Raw genomic sequence first — 19484 nt, 5'->3', positions numbered from 1 at the left:
TGACTCTTAGCGACCTCATGGACTGCAGCCCACCAGGCTCCTCCATCCATGGGATTTTCCAGGCAAGAGTACTAGGTAATGGATTATTATTGAGCCGTTAAAAAAACAAAAACAAACAAACATGAAACTCCTACCATTTTTAGATCTTGAAGGCACTATGCTAAGCGAAATGTCAGACAAATACTGTATGATCTCACTTACACGAAGAATCTTAAAAAGAACAAACACATTCATAGAAAAAGAAATCAGAATTGTGGTTACCACAGGCGATGGTGGAAGAAGAGGGAATTGATCCAAAGGTGTCAACTTCCAGTTAAAAGATCAATAAATACTAGGGCTGTTATGTACAGGATGACTGCCGGTGTTCATAAACACCAAAGTTAACGGAGTAAATCCTCAGGGTTTTCATGACAAGAAGAAAACCTTTTCCTTTTTTCTTTTCTTCTTTCTTTAGTTTTTCTTATATCTCTGCGAGAAGATAGATGTTAGCTGAACCAACTGAGGTCATAGTTTCACAATACATGTAAATCAAACTATCGTGCTGTTGTACCTTAAACACTGATGTGTGTCAATTATTTCTCAATAAAACAGGAGGTAGCTTTCAAATAATGATTTTCTTCAGTTCATTTCAATAAAAGTATAACAGCACTCCGTTGCATCTATTATCTTTCTCATATAGGATATAGCTAAGTACATAACAATTTCAGAAACCCAGTGGAAATGACAGGTGAGAAGAAAGAAGCGAACGCATGTCCGGGAGAAAAGATGTAATAAAGAGAAAAGGGACTCTTCTTTCCCACGGCACTCGAGCCTTTCAAAGTATTTTACCATCTCCCTGAGCGACAGGTACACGTTATACCCACAATGGGGCACGGATTCTCAGAAATACCACTGCCATCTCATCCACTGTTTCCCTTTTTCATTTCAGGAAATAGCTGACAGGGAAATTTGCGTAGCTTGCCCAAGGCCACACGGGGACTGAGCTGGATGTAAAATTCACTTGTTCTCACAGCTTCTTGCTAATCCGGCCTCTTGACCACCAGCCAGGGTTAGGCTTTCCAACACCACTTGGAGTCACATGGTGACTTCACAGAACCTCTGCAGAGACAGAAAACAAACCAGCACCAAGGTGGAAAACGCCATCAAGCAATTTGCTTCATCTTCCTGCATGCAAACAACTAGTTTGACTCACCTGAATCGGTCAGATGAACTCGTTTTTGGGTTTTTTTCTACTCATGAAACAACATAGACTCACTTTTTTTGGCCCCACAGCAATAGTCAGAATGAGTCATGGGAACAGAAGTTACAGGACGATGTTCAAAACGGCAGGTGACCAGAATATTACTATTCCAAGAGCCCCTTGTCACTGGAACCCCCTTGCTTTAGCTGTTGATCCATTTACTGAAAAACAGAAATCAAATCCACAACTGGTTTTAGCAGAACGTCCTGGAAAGTGTGGCATCTATCTGCAGAGAAGCAGTAGGTACGTTTTAGTTTCAGTCACTCGTGTGTTTACCTGTTTGTTTTTACTGCATGCCAGAGACGGATGCTCTATGGTATTCAAAAATAAACAAATATGGCCCCTGCCACCCTGAATTTTGCAGTATAAAAGGAGACTTAAATATAAATTAGGGGACTTTCCTGGCAGTTCAGTGGTTAACACTTAGCCTTCTAATGCAGGGTTTGCAGGTTCAATCACTGGTCAGGGAGCCAAGATCCTGTATGCTTCCTGGCCAAAAAAAAAAAAACAGAACGTAAACCACCCTGAATATTCATTGCAAGGACTGATGCTGAAGCTGAAGCTCCAATATTTTGGCCACCTGATGACTCATTGGAAAAAACTGATGCTGGGAAAGATTGAGGGCAGGAGGAGAAGGGGGCGACAGAGGAACAGATGGTTGAACGGCATCATTGACTCAACGGACATGAGTTTGAGCAAACTCCGGGAGTTGATGATGGACAGGGAAGCCTGGCATGCTGTAGTCCTTGGGGTCCTAAAGAGTCGGCCATGACTGAGCGACTGAACAACAACAACAAAACAACAGAAGCAATATTGTAACGAATTCAACATAAACTTTTTAAAAAATGGTCCACATAAAAAAAGTCCTTAAAAAATATATATATATATATTTATATATGCATATATTTGGGCAGGGATCTTAAAAGCGTAAATAGACAGTTTTAAAACCTCTGTATGCCATTATGGGCTCACAGGAGTCTGATCCCAACAGTGAGTTCCAGGTAAAGACCACAAAGAGAGTCAGCATCCGACCAGGGAACTCCAGGTAAGGAGAGCTGGCAACAGGGGACTGAAGGCATGGGAATCCACAAAAGAGAGCCAAGGCCTACTTCAACATGGGCACCCAAAGAAATGGACCTGAGTAGGGAACAACCCAAAACAGGGTTCTACAAATTCTAACTGCGCTCGTGGGTCAGATGGTGGTGGGAGGGGGGTGCGTGAGAAGAAGAGTGGCATCCCAGTCTTGGATGGAAAAAAGTTGGGGTGTTGGGCTGGAAAACGGCCTTTCGTTTATTTCCACATGGAAAGTGCTGTGCTGGGACCATATATAAGTTATGTCTCTTAGTCTTTGCAACAACCCTACAAATTAAGTATTCTTATCCCTATCTTCGTAGAAGGCAATGGCACCCCACTCCAGTACTCTTGCCTGGAAAATCCCATGGATGGAGGAGCCTGGTGGGCTACAGTCCATGGGGTCGCTAAGAGTCAGACATGACTGAGCGACTTCACTTTGACTTTTCACTTCCATGCATTGGAGAAGGAAATGGCAACCCACTCCAGTATTCTTGCCTGGAGAATCCCAGGGACGGGGTACCCTGGTGGGCTGCTGTCTATGGGGTCGCACAGAGTCGGACACAACTGAAGCGACTTAGCAGCAGTAGCAATATCCCTATCTTAGGGGCTTCCCTGGCTGCAATGCAGGAGACCCAGGTTCAACCCCTGGGTCAGGAAGATCCTCTGGAAAAGGGAATGGCAACTCACTCCAGTATTCTTACCTGGAGAATTCCGAGGTTGGAGAAGCCTGGTGGGCTGCAGTCCATGGGGTCACAAAGAGTCAGACACAACTGAGCCAGTAACATACAACACAATACCACCCCTATGTTATAGATACCTTCCAGGATTTCCAGAGAGCTTTACCAGTTTACAAAGAACTTTCACATCCACTCTCTCGTCTTCATCCTCATAGTTCTGCTCAGTAAATAGGACAGAGATCCTCATGGTATGAAAGAAGAAACTCTGACCTTGGATCTCAAGCATCTCACCAAGGACAGGGGCCGAGCCACTGTGATTCTTCCATTTTTTAAATTTATCTTTTTAAGCTTATGATGTTGAAATGTAGCTGACTGACAGTGTTGTGTTTGTTTCCAGTGTACAGCAAAGTGGCTCAGCTATACATATCTATACATTCTTTTTCATAAGCTTTTTCATGATGGTTTGTCACAGGATATTAATACAGTTCCCCGCGCGATATAGTAGGATCTTGTTGTTCATCCATTCTCTATCTTTTCCCATAGCCTTATACATAGTACCAACTTAATACTCTCACTCTCTCCTCAACTTGAGTTTATTTGTTATTTATGTTATTTGACCATCAACCCAGTTATCTGAAATCCACTTGCTAGACTCAGATTTGTAACAGCAAACTCCACACAGCTGATGAAAAGTTTGGAAAATTCAGCTTCGTAGTAGGAATGGCAATTGATCAGTACCATCCCCATAGACATCTAGTGGGCACACCATCACTCCCTGTTAATGTGAGAAGAAGATTCAGTCTGAAGGTTTTGTGGGATCCACGCAGCCCAAGTGAAGCCACACAGCCTCAAGAGCCTGAGAAATTATCGCAGGAGTACATTGTAGATGAGCCTGGAAAAACACCAAATTGCGATTGCCCAAGTCTCAACAAAACTTTTAAAAAAAAAAAAAAGGCAAATCTTGCTGGGCAACTGTCTGGAGACCACACCTCGTGCTGCGCACACATACCTGGGCTTCGTCATTCTTGCACAAGGGAGCTTCATATCGGCCGGTAAAGCATTTCAAGATAAAGCGCCTTCAACTTTGAGCACTGTTTTAAAAATCCCCAGGCAAAACAGGCTCTGAATTTCTCCAAAACTATAATTTAGCAGCTGTGGCAAACAAGCTAGTGGTTTGATAAGCTACAGCCTACCGCCAACCAAAACCCCAGCAACAGTTTCCATTAACATCTCAGCCATGTGGGTATTTACCCAGTAAAATCCACCCCTAACCCAAAACACTACTATCAATCCAAGATGCATGAAGTTTCAAGAAATCGTAAGACACAATCCGGTTCATCTCTGCCTCTGGACTGAATCACTTTCTAGTTAAGGGTTGCTATGAGAAAATTCAGAGATCACCCAAATCTAGAAGAAGCCTGCTTCGCTGGGTCTCTTCCGACATACGACTTACTCAAGTCTCAACAGCAGTCAAGCCCAAACCCAGACTATAAACAGCTCTGCTGAAAAATAAACACCACCTAAGGCAACAGGCCAAATACTACAAAAAATGTAATATAAATCTAATGGGAGGGAGAAAGGCAAAACAAACTCTGTTCCTGTCTCTCTCCATAGCTTCCCCCGCCCCAAACAAAAGACTATCCATATAGAAAGAGCCTAGCAATTGAACCAAGTATGCTGGAGGCTCCATGGCTAGCTGCTGCCAGCCCTTGAAAGGAAGCCGATCATTTCCCTTCATTAAGCTTCCCTTTCCCCGTGTGTAAAACAGGGATCATGAGAGCTGTGTCCTATTTACCCTAAAATGATGCAGGAAAGAGTAGCAAGATGCTGTCTATGAAAGTACTTGATCTCCTCTAAGGTGGGGTACTATGTAAATTTCAAATGGTGCTATTACCAGGTTTTAGCACATGTGAGATCTGCCAAATAATAAAGGGCTGGGCATCAGAGTGAAGACACAACAGGATGGGGAAAATGGAAATCCAAGCTCCACGATTCAAGTGAAAAAGAGAACTTACATCTGACCCACAGAAGAGCCCAGGGAGAGGAGAGAAACGTGTGTATCCAAGGAGAAAAGTCGATGTCAGGACATCCTGACCCAGTTCTTGGAAATCAGTCACTAGATCAGAAGTGAAAATAAAGTGAACTGGATGTTTATTCAAGAAGCTCCTGGGACTTCCCTGGCAGTCCAGTGGTTAAGACTTCACCTTCCGATGCAGGGGGTGCGGGTTTGATCCCTGATCAGGGAGCTAAGACCCCACATGACTCGTGGCCAAAAAAAACAAAAACGTAAAAACAGAAGCAGTATTATAACAAATTCAATAAAAACTTCAAAACTGGCCCACCTCCAAAAGAAGAAGAAGCAGCAGCTCCTAAAATCCCATCACCTTTAGGAATAATTTGGAGAAATTCTAGCAAATTGCTCCCACATCCACCCTGTCTGTTCTGGGGCATCTTCCAGAACTCACAATTATAAAATTTGCACTTTCTTCTAGACTTGCACTTTAATGGAAATGCTTTTATTGTTTTTAAATTCAGTTTATTTGATATGTATCTTACATACATTTCTGCCATTTTCTGCTTTTCCTTTATATAGCTCCATTCCAATGTTGTAGTTCTCTGATATTTTCAGGCAAATACCATGTTCAAGGATGAGATGGTTGGATGGCATCAATGACTCAATGAGCATGAGTTTGAGCAAACTCTAGGAGACAATGAAGGATAGAGGAGCCTGGCAGGCTACAGTCCATGGGGTCAACAAAGGGTCGGACATGACTGAGGGATTAAACAACACCATGTTCAAACAAAATCATTTTTATCAACATGGACCAGTCATTAATTTATTTGACCAGCATGTGTTGAGCACGCAATAGATATCCAAAAGAAGTTACTTAAGAAATCAACACAATTAGCTGAAATTTTAAAGATAAAATGTTTGTCTGAAATAGTAAACTATTCAGAAAATGGAAGTTGAGAGGTAGAGCAGATTTCCTTGAGTTTGAGGTGGTTGTTTCTTTCCTTTTATATCTGTCGTGCCAGACTTATTATAAGAAAGCATAATAAATAGGAAGTTTTAGCACGACTGTTAGACCAAAATCCCAAATCATGTAGAATAAATTCTAATGTTTTCAATGTCATTACAAACTCAAACACTTCTGCATGTGTCTTCTTGGTTTTCATGGTTCCTTAGAAAAACTCATAGCCCCTCTCTTGTTTAATATAGAAGAGGGTTTGCATTTTAGGCAAATAAATATTTACGTTTGGTTCTGTGTCCGCTTTAAAGCCGTTTTTAAAATTAGTATGAAACATCGTGTTGTGATACCCTAACTCCTTATTTGAAATATCTCATTGATTTGATTTTTCTCTTAGCACAGCTCCTGTAAATATCTGTATGTCTCCTTAATGCACTGCAAAATTGAGAATTTCCAGACTGACCAGCAATCAAACAATCCTATCACAAGGGCTGGATTTAATTCAGTCACTGAAACAGCTTAAATAATAAACACACAGACTGAAACACAATAGAGCCACTTCTTGGTAATTAATCTGAATTAACTTCCAGTATTCCCTGAATTGGCCTGTGCAGATGGGGCAGAGTAAACTTCACCTTTGTCTGCTTACACGTATGTTAGGCAGCACCTACAGAGAAACAAAATTGACATGAGATGTTGTCTTCATTTCTTGAAGCATAGCACTTTATTGTGTATCTGGATTTTGCAGTAGAAAAGAACCTAGGCACAAAATGGAATTTTCCTGAAGATTTTCCTTGGAAATTTTAGCTCTCCTTTCATCCGAGTAGTCTCTTGCTGGCAGGAACTTTGAAAGCAAACCTGTTAGTCTCCCTGCAGTTTTGTTTTAAAACCTTGAGTAGAAAGATATGCCATAGAAAATGCATATTTTCTGTCCATGTGACCCAGCTGATTTCATGCCTATGGAAACATGAGCAAGTGATGGTTGAACTACCCTCTTAGTAAACGTTCTTACTGCAAAGCACTGCAGAGAAAAACAATCTGCTTGCAAACAGTGGGCAAACCAGTAGCTGGGGCCAGTCAGAAGGCAGGGAGGGAGAGGGCAATCTGGAACGGGGAGCCTTCCACTACATCCTAAGACAGCATGCAAATACCATCAAAACACACTGTTTCCATTAAAAAGGCATGTATTTCATGCAAGGATTTAATAACTTTCACTGCCTCCCTAATAGCATTTGTCTCTGGAGACCTTTTCACTATTTCAAAATCTCAGTAAGTAACCACAGAAATACTACCAAGAGCAAGGACTAATGGTGGGACATGGGCTAACGGGGGTGTTTTGGTCTGTGGTTCAGTCCCTAGGGAGGCAGATGAACCAGAGGAGGAAGAGGCCGGTGGAAGTGGATTCAGATGAGTTCTCTCTGAGATGCTGGCGCTATAAACCAGGCACTCCGAGAAACGTTCAGAGAGAATCATTTCAACCAAGGTGGAGGAGTCCATTCAAATCATGCTGATCCCAAATGCAAGGCAGGATTTGTTGTTGGGTTTTGGTTTTTTTTTTTCCTTTTCAGAGTTTCCAAGGACATTCTGCTGCTGCTAAGTTGCTTCAGTCATGTCCGACTCTGTGCGACCCCACAGATGGCAGCCCACCAGGCTCCCCTGTCCCTGGGATTCTCCAGGCAAGAACACTGGAGTGGGTTGCCATTTCTTTCTCCAGTGCATGAAAGTGAAAAGTGAAAGTGATGTCGCTCAGTCTGTCCGACTCTTAGAAACCCCATGGACTGCAGCCCACCAGGCTCCTCCGTCCATAAAGGATCCTTTTTAAATTGTTCTCTTCTACAAATTCTATGGATACTAATTCAAAGTAGAAATAAAACTTTGCTCTTTAGGGGTCCTGAAGTCTGTGCAACACAGCCAAACAACGGATAGAAATGTGTTTAGGAATGCTATGCTGTACACCAAATAGATTGTGAATATATTATCCAACATAATATGACACTAGAATAATTTCTGAAATAGACTCACAGAATTAGAGAACAAATATATAGTTACCAGGGGGAGGCGTGCAGGGGAGGGATAGACTAGGAGTTTGGGACTGACAGGTACCGACTGCTATATTTAAGATAGATAACCAACATAGACCTATTGGATAGCACAGAGAACTCTGCTCAATGTTCTGTGATAAGCAAAGTGGGAAAAGAATTCGAAAAAAATATACGATACTTTTGTATGTATAATTGAATCACTTTGCTGTACAACTGAAACTAACACAACACTGTTAATCAACTATACTCCAGTTTAAAATTTTTTATTTAAAAAGGATTTAAAGAAGCAAAAAAATAAACAAATTCAAAAAAGTGCAAGAAAATAATAATTTCTGAAAGTTCTTGCTACAAGCTATGGAATAGAGCTATAAACCCTTCATTCATTTGGCAAGGTTTTATTCAGCACTCTTCTATCCCTCACTCTCTGTGGGGCTTTAAGGGTAAAAGATATTCTTTACTCTCAAAGAGCTCACAATCTAATGGAGAAGACAAAGTTAAGTCATCACTGTGTCTGATATGTGCTTTTGACACAGGTAAATATAGGCGCTGCTGGAGCCAGTGAAAGGAGTCTTCATTCAGATCTGAGTGGAGCAGGGACTGTAGGGAGGGTTTTCTGGGCAAGAGGACACCTGAGTCAAAGCAAAAGGGTAGCCACAGCCATCAAAGGTGATGACGGGCAACTTGAAGCATTGAAACGTGCCCACAGGCTGAGTGGTGAGCCCTGGGGCTGAGGATATTAGCCCAGACCAGGTGGCATCCTTTACTCCAGCATCCTGTCAAGTTGGGACGCTTCTGTGAAGACAGTGGGGAGCTGGTGACAGTTTAACAGGGGAGAACCATAGTCATATTTGCTCTGCTGAAAGCTCACTCTGGCAGCAGTTTGGAGATAATTGAAGTGGACGGAGATGAGAGGCAAGGAGACTTGTCAAGATGCTGTTGGAAAAATCCAGGTTAAAAAAAAAAGGAGGATGTTTGAACAAATGCCACAAGGATCATTCTTCAGGTAATAGCAGCAGGATTTTATGACCAATTAGAGGTGAATGAGGAGGAATTGTGGACAGCTGCCAGGCTGCTGGTTTGGGTGGCAGGGTGGCTCACGCTACCATTCACCAAAGTAAGGAAAGCCAGCTCCTTCCTTCTGCCTGTGGCTCTTTCTGACCTCGAGATGATCCCACTTCTCAACGCTTTAGCCAGTCAGGGGGAAATTCTGCCCTCCTTGGCTGATGCCAGTCCCCTCTGTTCAGACAGCTTGAATTGACACCCTCTTTCCTCCCGAAGGTGAGAACCAGGAAGAAATTCTAATTGGGAGAGGCAGAAACCTGGGGCGTAAATCAACCAACTCACCAAACTGTTGTCAAGGCACGTTAGCAGAAGCCGTATGAAACACTCTTGACTCGAGGAAGACTTTACTTACGGAGACCTTTGCCCTCATTGTGAAGATGCAAATGTTTCTAGAGGTTGGACTCCAAGCCCTATAATGTCTTGGCTGAAATAAAGCCAAATGTGTGTCTTTCCATTGGGTATCTGCGCACAGTGTACATAGCGAAGCAAAAACAGGCCATGAAATGAATTCATTCAATGGCAAACTGTACGTGCCTTAGAAAATCCAGCATGTCTCGCTGAGAAAGGGTGGTGCTATTTGAGAGTGCAAATTCTCTGAAGGTTCCCACTCATCAGTTTGGTTTGGTTTGTTTTGTTAAATCTCCACTGTGTATGGGCTTCCCTGGTGGCAAAGAATCTGCCTGGAATGCAGGAGACCTGGGTTTGATTCCTGGGTCGGGAAGATCCCCTGGAGAAGGGGATGGCAATCCACTCTAGTATTCTTGCCTTGAAAATCCCATGGACAGAGGAGCCTGGAGGGCTACTGTCCAAGTGGTCCACTGTGCATAGAATTTTATTTTACTTTTTGGACCCCCACCGCCTGGCATTCTGGATCTCAGTTCCCCAACCAGGGATCAAACCCGCACACCCCGCAGGGGAAGCTCAGAGTCTCAACTACTGGGCCGCCAGGGAGGTCCCTCCTCAGTTTTTATGATACTAAGGAATTCTGGCTCAATATGAGTTCATTTTGTGAAAATGTCTAGATCCACCTCGGATCTTCTGGTTTGGGAACTGTGCATTTGAAAGGATGACCGTAGCACACCCAAAACTGAAAGATTTGGGGAAAAGAACTATTTCCCCTGAAACCAGCACATTCTTCTCACTGGGAAGGAAGATACTTGGGCTGGCTGGCAGCAGCATTTGGAAGGATTAATGAGTATTTGTAGAGCGCTCCCAGGTCTGAAGATGAAAGACATACTGGGAACAGAGCCTCTAATTGCTGTTTGTTATTTTGAATGTTTCACTAAAGAACTTTTCTCCATATAAATGAACTCTCAGCCCAAAGCTTTTGAGAAGGACCTAGGACTGAAGAGTCTCCTACCAACATTTTTTTTTTCATCAGTAATTTCAAACGTGACAATTTCACACTCAGTAATAATAATCTCTGCCAAGGAAGAATATTGACTTCAGGTGCTGTGAATTTTTTTTTTTTTTTTTTTTTACTGAGTCTATTTACAGCCAAAACAACCATTTAATTCCATTTCTTTGGAAGAAAATCAAATACATAGATAAATAAATAAATAAACCCAAGCTTTCAAAGGGCTAAATGATTTACTTTTCAGTCTATTTCTAAGCAGTGCTGAGATCGTTTTGTTTTTCTTATACATTGGAAATAAACAGGTGATCAAGCATCTGGATGTAAAAGTGTATATTTGGTTTGGCTTCATCCTCCAGTAAGTTGTTTTCATAATCCAAAGGCTCAAGGAGAATCAGGTCAATTTATTCAAGTCCCAAAATAGGCACTATTTCACTTTTAACATAACAATACATTATCCAGCAGCTAACTCATTGCCCCATTTGGTCAAATGTCTATGCATCCCAGCTTAGAAAGAGAATTCAGTGTTATGGCAGACCTGGCCACTAAGGCTCCCTGACCCAGATCTAATTGGAGAACTGACTCCTCTAATGTTCACTTTTCCCAGTCCCGAGCAACCTAAGAATCTTCCTTTTCCATCCGTCCTTTTTTCCATAATAGTTCATATTAGTATTGAGGACCCAAGAGGATGATGAACTCAAATCTACCACATCCTCAGGTTGAGCACAGGGGTTAAGTTTCCACATCAGCAGATAAAAATTAAAGGCCAGTAGTAGTTATAGATGAAACATAATTGTTTCATCTATAATGTCAATGACTAAAAAAAGCAGACACTCAGCGAAGAATGGAAGTTGGCCACAATCACACAGATCTTTCCAAATCTAATGTCACCAACCAAGCCTTCGGCCACCTCTCCTAGAACTGATCATTTCAGAAGAGATAAAACTTCAGGAAATGACTCTGGGAAATTCATGACTTTATCTGTCATGTCTCTCTCTGTCTCAGAAGAAAACAGCTTAACCGCCCTGGTGGTCCAGTGGTTAAGAATCCACCTTCCAAGGCAGGGGACGTGGGTTTGATCCCTGGTCCAGAAAGATCTCACATGCTGCAGGACAACTAAAGCTGCACACCGCAGCGACTGAAGCCTGCATGCCCTGGAACCCGTGCTCCACAACAAGAAAAGCCCCCGCGATGAGAAGCCTGCGCACCGCAGCTAGAGAGGAGCCCGGCTCACTGCAACTAGAGAAAACCTATGCGCAACAACAGAGACCCAGAGCAGCCCATTCATAATAAGAGCAAATAATATATACAAATAGAGCAGCTGAGGTTGAGTTTGGGTTCACGACAGATACATCTCTAAGCTAAAGCAAGAGTACTAGTCACCTTATTTCCAATCAGGGCTTTTATGAAGCCCGTGGTGTTTTCTTGCTGATAAAGATCCAAGAAGTGGGAAATACAGGCAAAGATTCACCTGATGTGCTAAAAACCATCTGGGGTCCTTTCATACACACAGCCTCCACCTCCACAGACCTGCCTCCAACAACCCAGAAAGCACAACATCCTTTGGGTCTTGCCTCCCTTAAGCTTATCTCCTTTAAAACTCCCTCTGGGGTCCTTTTAACATGATTTTACCTTTAAAAAAAAAGATTTGCAGATATGTTGATTTGTGTTGTATTGTAGATTTCACATGTGATATCGTATAACGTTTGTCTTTCTGATCTACCTTTGCCTGTGTAATTATCTCGAGGTGCATCCATGTTACTAACAATGGCATTATTCATTCTTTTGAAAGGCTGTACTGAAGAAATGAGCATGAATCAAATATATTTCAATAATTTTTTTTTTTTTTAATGCAGGGGTCTTGACCACCAAAGCTCCCCCCCACTCTCCAAAAAAAAGACTTGGTAGAGGGGAGGTCAGTGCCCATCATTCCTTTCCCTGAGCCCTGCACTCCCTCTAGAGATGATCTGAATCTTGAGCCACAATTTGGCTGAAGATAAAGTTTTATCCCAAACTGGAGATGAGCTGGGAGGATAGCACCCACACAGAGCACTGTTTGCCCTGGCTGGGCAGGCACACACGACACCACAGAGACAGCATGGGTGAAAGCTCCATCGTGAAATCAGATTTCTTAAAATAAAATTAAATGAAGGCAAAGCAATGACCATCTGTTCTAAAAGCTGCCAATGACAGTAAAAGCTTTGTTATCAGACTGGTGTGGGGAGTGGCTGCGGGTCACCCAGAACTTCTGGTTAGCAAAGACTGGATCCACATTGCCCCAGGAGTTTTGCCTCTTATCTCTTCTCCTACTCTCCCTTTTAGAAATGAAAGAAAGTGCATCTGGTTTGTGTGCAAGTCACCCTTTACAGGCTAGTGAGATAGAGAATTCATTTTGGTTTTCCAAAAGCAGCAGAAATCATAGGGGCCACCTCCTAGCTTCCCTACCTTGTGGATTCTCATTGTTCTGGTCAGTTTTAGCTGGGTACCAGGGAAAAGGTGTTGCTTGGGTTTTGTTGTTGTTGTTTAATTTTAATATTTGGGGGTTGATTTTACTACCAAAAGTGGGGTTGACTTTTTATTTAATATTAAATAATCTTCCAGTGGTAGACCGTCAAAGGCACAAAAAGGGAAAAAGCAGAGACTGATAGAAAGCTCAGCCTCCTTGGCGCCCATATAGCTCCCCTGTCTTCACCAAATATAACACTTATGGACTTGAACTAGTCATGTCACTTCCTTGGCTCTTAATTCTCTAATCTGTGAAATGAGCATATTAAAGCAAAGCCCCTTCCAAGCTGGGATTCTCTATACTCCTTCAAGAGAAAATATGTCTTACTCAAGCTCATCCTCCATGAGCCTCCACATGGACACTGCCCTAACCATCCAGACCATCAGAAGATCTTAAATAAGTCACCATGGCTAAATCCCCTGGAAAAGAAAGTTGGTTTTTAGGTCAATCTAGTGTGAATGCCTTGAAACCCCTGACATTCAAACTGGCACACCCAAGCTCATATGCATCTTAATTCTCTCCATTTCGAGCAGAATCAAAACTTGGCTCTTTGAAACCAAGACTGGAGTCAGAACAAATGGAACAGGCTAGAGCTTGAGACCACCCCCAAGAGATCCAGAGGTGAGGCCCTCTGCTCTCCAAAATAAGGGCCTCCCCACAAATCCAGATCAGGTAAGGGTCCCCCATCAGCCTCAGCACACATTGTCACGGCGACATGGTGTGATGGGAGACACCTTGGCTCTCAAGCCAGCCGTCTTGGTTTTGAAGTCTCGTGTTTCACTTATGGTGTGACTTTGGGTCAATGTCTTAATCTCTACCTCTGAGCTTCCTTTTGTAGTTCCTGATGGCTACCTTTCAGAACGATGATGAAGTTTGAATGAAATAGTAAAGTGTCACACACCGTGCCTTATAGGTGCTCAACAGATTCTAACTATTAATATTTCAGAGAGTGGCCTGGGGGGGTCTCAGGAGTGGTTTATGCAAATCTTTAGGAAAGGTTGGCAGGGAACCGGTTTGTGTCGGAGAGATAGATCTAGCTTATCTCACCGGCCTCCTTTTTATGAGGGTAGGAAGGAATTTCTCCTCCTCCGGGGAGATTAAGAAACAGAAAAGAGCAAGGTTCTCTTTGTCAAGGGTCGAAACTGACTTGTTCCTTCTGGCTGGAGGGAAGGGATGGCCCCAGAAGAACTTTGGGAATGAAGGGAATCAACTCGTGGAGTGACACTGCAGTTTCCATGTGGTAATAACGAAAGGGAGGTGGGGAGAAGTGCTTGCAGATAAGGTTCAAGAAATCCCAGGCGTCACTGTCTGATCAGCTGGAACAGGGGTCCCAGTCTCTGGCACCAAAAAGGTTGAGGACCACTGAGGGAACACAAGGGCCCCTGCTTCTCTTCATAGGCACTGATTTGCCTTCCAGTTTAAAAAGAAGCAGCATGAGGGGGTGGAAACCACACTGAAAACTGACTCCAGGACTGTCAGCACCACACGGACTGATGCTGAAACTGCCACCTTCCAACCCGCAAACCAGACAGGTGATGCCTGGAAGGGCCTTTCATTAATAGCATCAACCTCCATAAACAGAAACAACAGATTCCATCTTGGGTCAAGCAGCACCCTTAGGAGGGGAGAAAAATCCAAAAAGGAAGATCTATGTCCACTGTCCTCCTGTTGAGTCTCCAGGACGTCAAGATGGGGTCCCACTGAAGACTCATCCCTCTGGGCTTCCAGGGGGTTCACCTTTTGGTGGGGAACCCAAAAGAAAGAGCAATTAGAAGAGCAAACGTTCCCTATACTTTGGTGCTGCCTTGTCTCCGTGTGACTGTCTATCATTAAAGATAATGGATTAAAGGATCGTATCATTAAGTTGAAAAAACAGGTCATTATTTGTTACACCATCTCACTTTAAAGAGAATCCTTGGAACAAAGCACAATGACTAAAGTAATTAGACAGGGGACTCAGCTGTTGCGGACATAGTGTAGGTGACGCTGTGCTATGCTGTGGGCTTTCCAGGCGGTGCTAGTGGTAAAGAACCCACCTGCCAATGCAGGAGACATAAGAGATGCAGGTTCAGCCCCTCAGTTGGGAAGATCCCCTGGAGGAGGGCATGGCAACCTGCTCCAGTATTCTTGCCTGGGGAATTCCTTGGACAGGGGAGCCATAGTGTTGCCAAGAGTCAGACACGATCGAAGTGACTGAGCATGCACATACATACTATGTTGTAGGGTGTCAGACAGATCCATGGCTGGCGAACAAGATGGAATATTTTGTCATCAGATGCACCAGAGCAGGAGTCGAGAGGCCTGAACTCTAGCTAGAATGAACATTTGCCATGAAACTTGAAAAGCTACTCATTTCTCAAGGCTCTCTCTGGCTCATCTGACAATGTCAAGGCTATACTAAAATGACTCCTTAGATCCCAAAGTTAGTGGTGGCCCAAGATCATGGGCTAAAGAGTCCTAGACCTGAATCTAGTCAAGTCCTGGGTTTGTCCCTTAACAGCTGTATGACCTTGGCAATTATCTGCAAAATGAGATAACAAAAATATCTATCTCATAGGATTTGGGAAAATCTCATAAGTTAATGCACCAAGCATTGTGTGAGTACCAAGCTGGGAGAAAAGAGGGGGTTCCTGTCTTCAGTGGGTTTTCAATCAGTAAGTGGAACTAACATGAGTCCATCAGGTAGAAATAAATTTGCATTAAAGGAATAAGATAGGCTTGTGCACCAATGTGACTTGAGTCAATCCATTTCTTTACATGAATCATTCCTAACTAATAATAATGCAATGACCTAAAAAAAAAAAAGAAAGAAATCACCACTACTAGTTTTAGGAAAGCTCATCCCCGAGCATCTGACACATGATGGGCCCCTTGAATAAGTAGGTCAGAATCTGTACAGAGATGAGTGCATCAGAGCTAGGTGTTTAAGAAAGGCAAAGATTATAAGGCTTGGGGACAGATGGTGCCAGCTCAAAGGGACAAGAAGGAAAAGAAATAGAAAAGAGGAGAAAGAATTCTGAGCCGGGGGAGGGAATTGAAGCAGCAAAACACAGTAGCAGGCGATGGGAGAAGACAAGTGTGTCTGCCTGGCTGGGGTGGAAAACACACGCCAGTCAACAGGAGGATGGACAGATTTCATTTCCAGGACCAGCTCCAGAGGATGGGCAGTGGCTCCCCAGGCTCCCATCCAAAAAGCATCCCGAGTCTTTCTCTGGGCCCCAGGAAGGGAGCCCAGATGGACTAGTATCTCCAGCCAGGAGCATCACAGGCTGGCCCGGGCCCCTCCTAGGCCAGGGTACAGCTGTTGATGGATGGTCTTGGGGCCCATGAGGAGGGAGAGAAGGGCACCCAGAGATGAGCCATCCAGGAGCAAAGGGGCTCAGAGTAAAAGGGGGAGCAGGAGGAGAGTTATTATTTCATGAGTGTAGAGTTTCATTTGCAGAAGAGCAAAAGAGTTCTGGAGATGGATGATGGTGATGATTGTACATTAGGAATGAATTCAGTATTGCTTCAAAATGGTTAGATGGTTATGTTAGGTGTGTTTTAGCACAAAACACAGCCTCTCCTTAGGACTGGAGGTTAAAGCAGTCCCAGAGGGGCAGACAGATGATCTTGAAACCACTCATCCCCCTCCAGGGCCCCTGTGGTCTCAATGCACCATGGAGAAAGTTTTCTGCTGGAAGAAGACATCCACTGAAGCCAAGAAGGTTGAGACAGTAAGTTCCCACAGCTGTGGAAGGGAGACAAAATCTATCTACACTTGACAGTCAGGATCTAATGGGAAAAGCAAACTGAAAGGCAATAAATCTTAACATTGGTGATATCCAATTATGGCTGATTTTCATATATTCTCCATACTTTTAAATGGGTAAAGATATACCTATATTACTCTTATAATAGGACTTCCCAGGTGGCTCAGTGGTAAAGAATCTACCTGCCGATACTGGAGACACAAGAGACACAAGTTTGATCCCTGGGTGGGGAAGATCCCCTGAAGGAGGAAATGACAACTTATTCCTGTATTCTTACCTGGAAAATTCCATGGACAGAGGAGCCTGGCAGGCTACAGTCCATGAGGTTGCAAAGAATCGGACACAACTTAGCGACTAAACAACTCATAATAAGAAACAAACATTTTTCTTTAGAGGTTAAGCCTCTGGCTACCAAACCAAATTTGATTCTTCAAAGTCAACCACCGTATCCATAGCAAGGATAAGTCCTGGACCAGGACTGCCCATCAGATGAAAGATAGTCTCTATGGCTTTATTACAGTCAGCTTGTCCCCCACCTCTGACTACTTGAAAGCCCTCCAGAGCTTGGGTCATTTGCAGAACAGTCCCAGGGTTTTGTTTTTGTTTTTGTTTTTTCTTTTCCCAAGGCACCCTCAGGAATTGCCTCTAAAACTTTTTCTCTTTTCTTTTTTTTTTTGGCGGTGGGGGAGGACAGATATCTGTGCTTGTGACATCAAACCAGAATGTGAATTCCTTGAGAATAGAAACTGTGTCTTCTTCCTGTCTTAAGCACCCTTGGTATTTAGCAAGTAGAAAGGGGTTTCATGGGGCTTCCCAGGTAGCTCAGTTGGTAAAGAATCCACCTGCACTGCAGGAGACCCCAGTTCGGTTCCTGGGTCGGGAAGATCCACTGAAGACGGGATAGGCTACCCACTCCAGTATTCTTGAGCTTCCCTTGTGGCTCAGCTGGTAAAGAATCAGCCTGCAATGCAGGAGACCTAGGTTGGATCCCTGGGTTGAGAAGATCCCCTGGAGAAGGACAAGGCTACCCGCTCTACTATTCTGGCCTGGAGAATTCCATGGACTGTATAGACCATGAGGTCGCAAAGCGTCAGACACGACTGAGCAAATAAATAAATAAGAACAGATTTCATCAGTGTTCGTTAAATGATGAACATTCCCTGTATGTCCCCTGCCACTCCCCTGGCCCCCTTCTCACCTCGTTGGTGTCCTTTGCACCTGCCAGTATGCAGCACGATTTCTTGTTGTTCTAGAAAAAGAGAAATGCATGCTGTCAATCTCTGTCTAAGCAAGGGCCATGCCCTGTCACTTCCCCGGGCCTCTGGTGTTCGGGAGCACAACCTCTACGAATGCCAAGAACTGACTCCAAACCCATGGTTAGTCACCCCAGGGCTGGCTATTGGATGATGTGGTCCTCTTAATAATAATACTTAGCACTTAAACTGCCGCTTCTACGAGCCTCTTCAAAGCCTTTTACAATCATTAACTAATTAAGGCACAGCCCTGCCCTAGTGACTACAGTTATAATTCCCACTTTACAGATGGGGAAACTGAGGCAGATTTTAGATGAGTTGCCACAGGCTGGAGTCAGTTTGCAGATACCAACTTCTGGGTTGAAGCCGCTGTACCGCACACCTCTCTTATTCTAAATAAGTAGTTTCTGAGTAAGTGAGTGGACAGGCCTCTGCACAGCTTTTGAGGGATGAGTGTAATTCTTCCTTCAATACTTCTGTCAGTCTCCGGGCTGAAGTTGAGTTCAGCTTCCAAAGGGAATAACTAACAAACAAACAAAAAAGAAAAAAACGGGTTTGCCATGAGGTTTCGTTTTCTACTGTACATGATTTCTGAGCATATGTGAAAAGTCTATGGCAGTTTAGAGCAAAGTAAATATTGTTCCCCACTTCTGGCCACTCATCAGCTTCCTCTCAAGAGAAAAAGATGCAAGAGAGAGAAAGAGAAAGGAGACGTAATGAAACTTTAAGCTCTGAGAATCCTCAGTCGGTGACAGAAATAACAATAAGTAGCCACAGCCGAGTGACATTAACGTAACATAGCAAATGATCAAAATAATACTTCTGCTCTTAGGTGTTAAGATGCTAAGTATAAAATTCTGACAGAGTAGTTTGGCAGGAAACTAAATGACTCAAACCATCCAAAAGAAAATCCGAGACTCTTGATGTCTGAGTGCAGATTCCAACTATTAACAGAAAATATAACCATGCACCTTATCCAGCTTGTCAAGTTTGGAGGGGGGGCGGTTATTATTAATACCAAAACTAGAAACAAATATTTGAGATTCTTATAAAAGCAAAGTACCTGTCTCTGGGCCCTTTGGCCTATGAAAAGAGATGAAATACCAAAGCCAAGGGCATCCTGAGCACAGGAAAGATTTGGTGGATTCTGGGGGACCCCTTCGGGGGGGCCCAGCCAGCTCAACATCTGTAGGGACTAGAGGTTTGGGGTCATTGGCAGATATTCAGAGGACATACCACACTTCGCACACATGATGTCACAGAGATAAAGAGGAGCCAGTCAGGGGACCTGACCCAAAAAAAGGACAGAGTTGGAGACTTCTTATTGGTCCAGTGGCTAAGACTCCACACTCCCAATGCAGGGGGCCCATGTTCGATCCCTGGTCAGAGAACTAGATCCCACAAGCCGCAGCTGAGGGTTCATGTGCCACAACTAAAGACCCTGCCTGCCGCAATGAAGATCAAAGATCACACACGCTGCCTGTCACAGCCAGATAAATAAATAAATGTTTAAAGAAAAGAAAGCACAGAGCTGAAGAAAAGGATGTTTATTAAC

Source organism: Bos indicus x Bos taurus, chromosome 13, assembly GCF_003369695.1.
Source record: "Bos indicus x Bos taurus breed Angus x Brahman F1 hybrid chromosome 13, Bos_hybrid_MaternalHap_v2.0, whole genome shotgun sequence".
Lineage (NCBI taxonomy): Eukaryota > Metazoa > Chordata > Mammalia > Artiodactyla > Bovidae > Bos > Bos indicus x Bos taurus.
Note: the sequence above shows the minus strand (reverse complement) of the source record.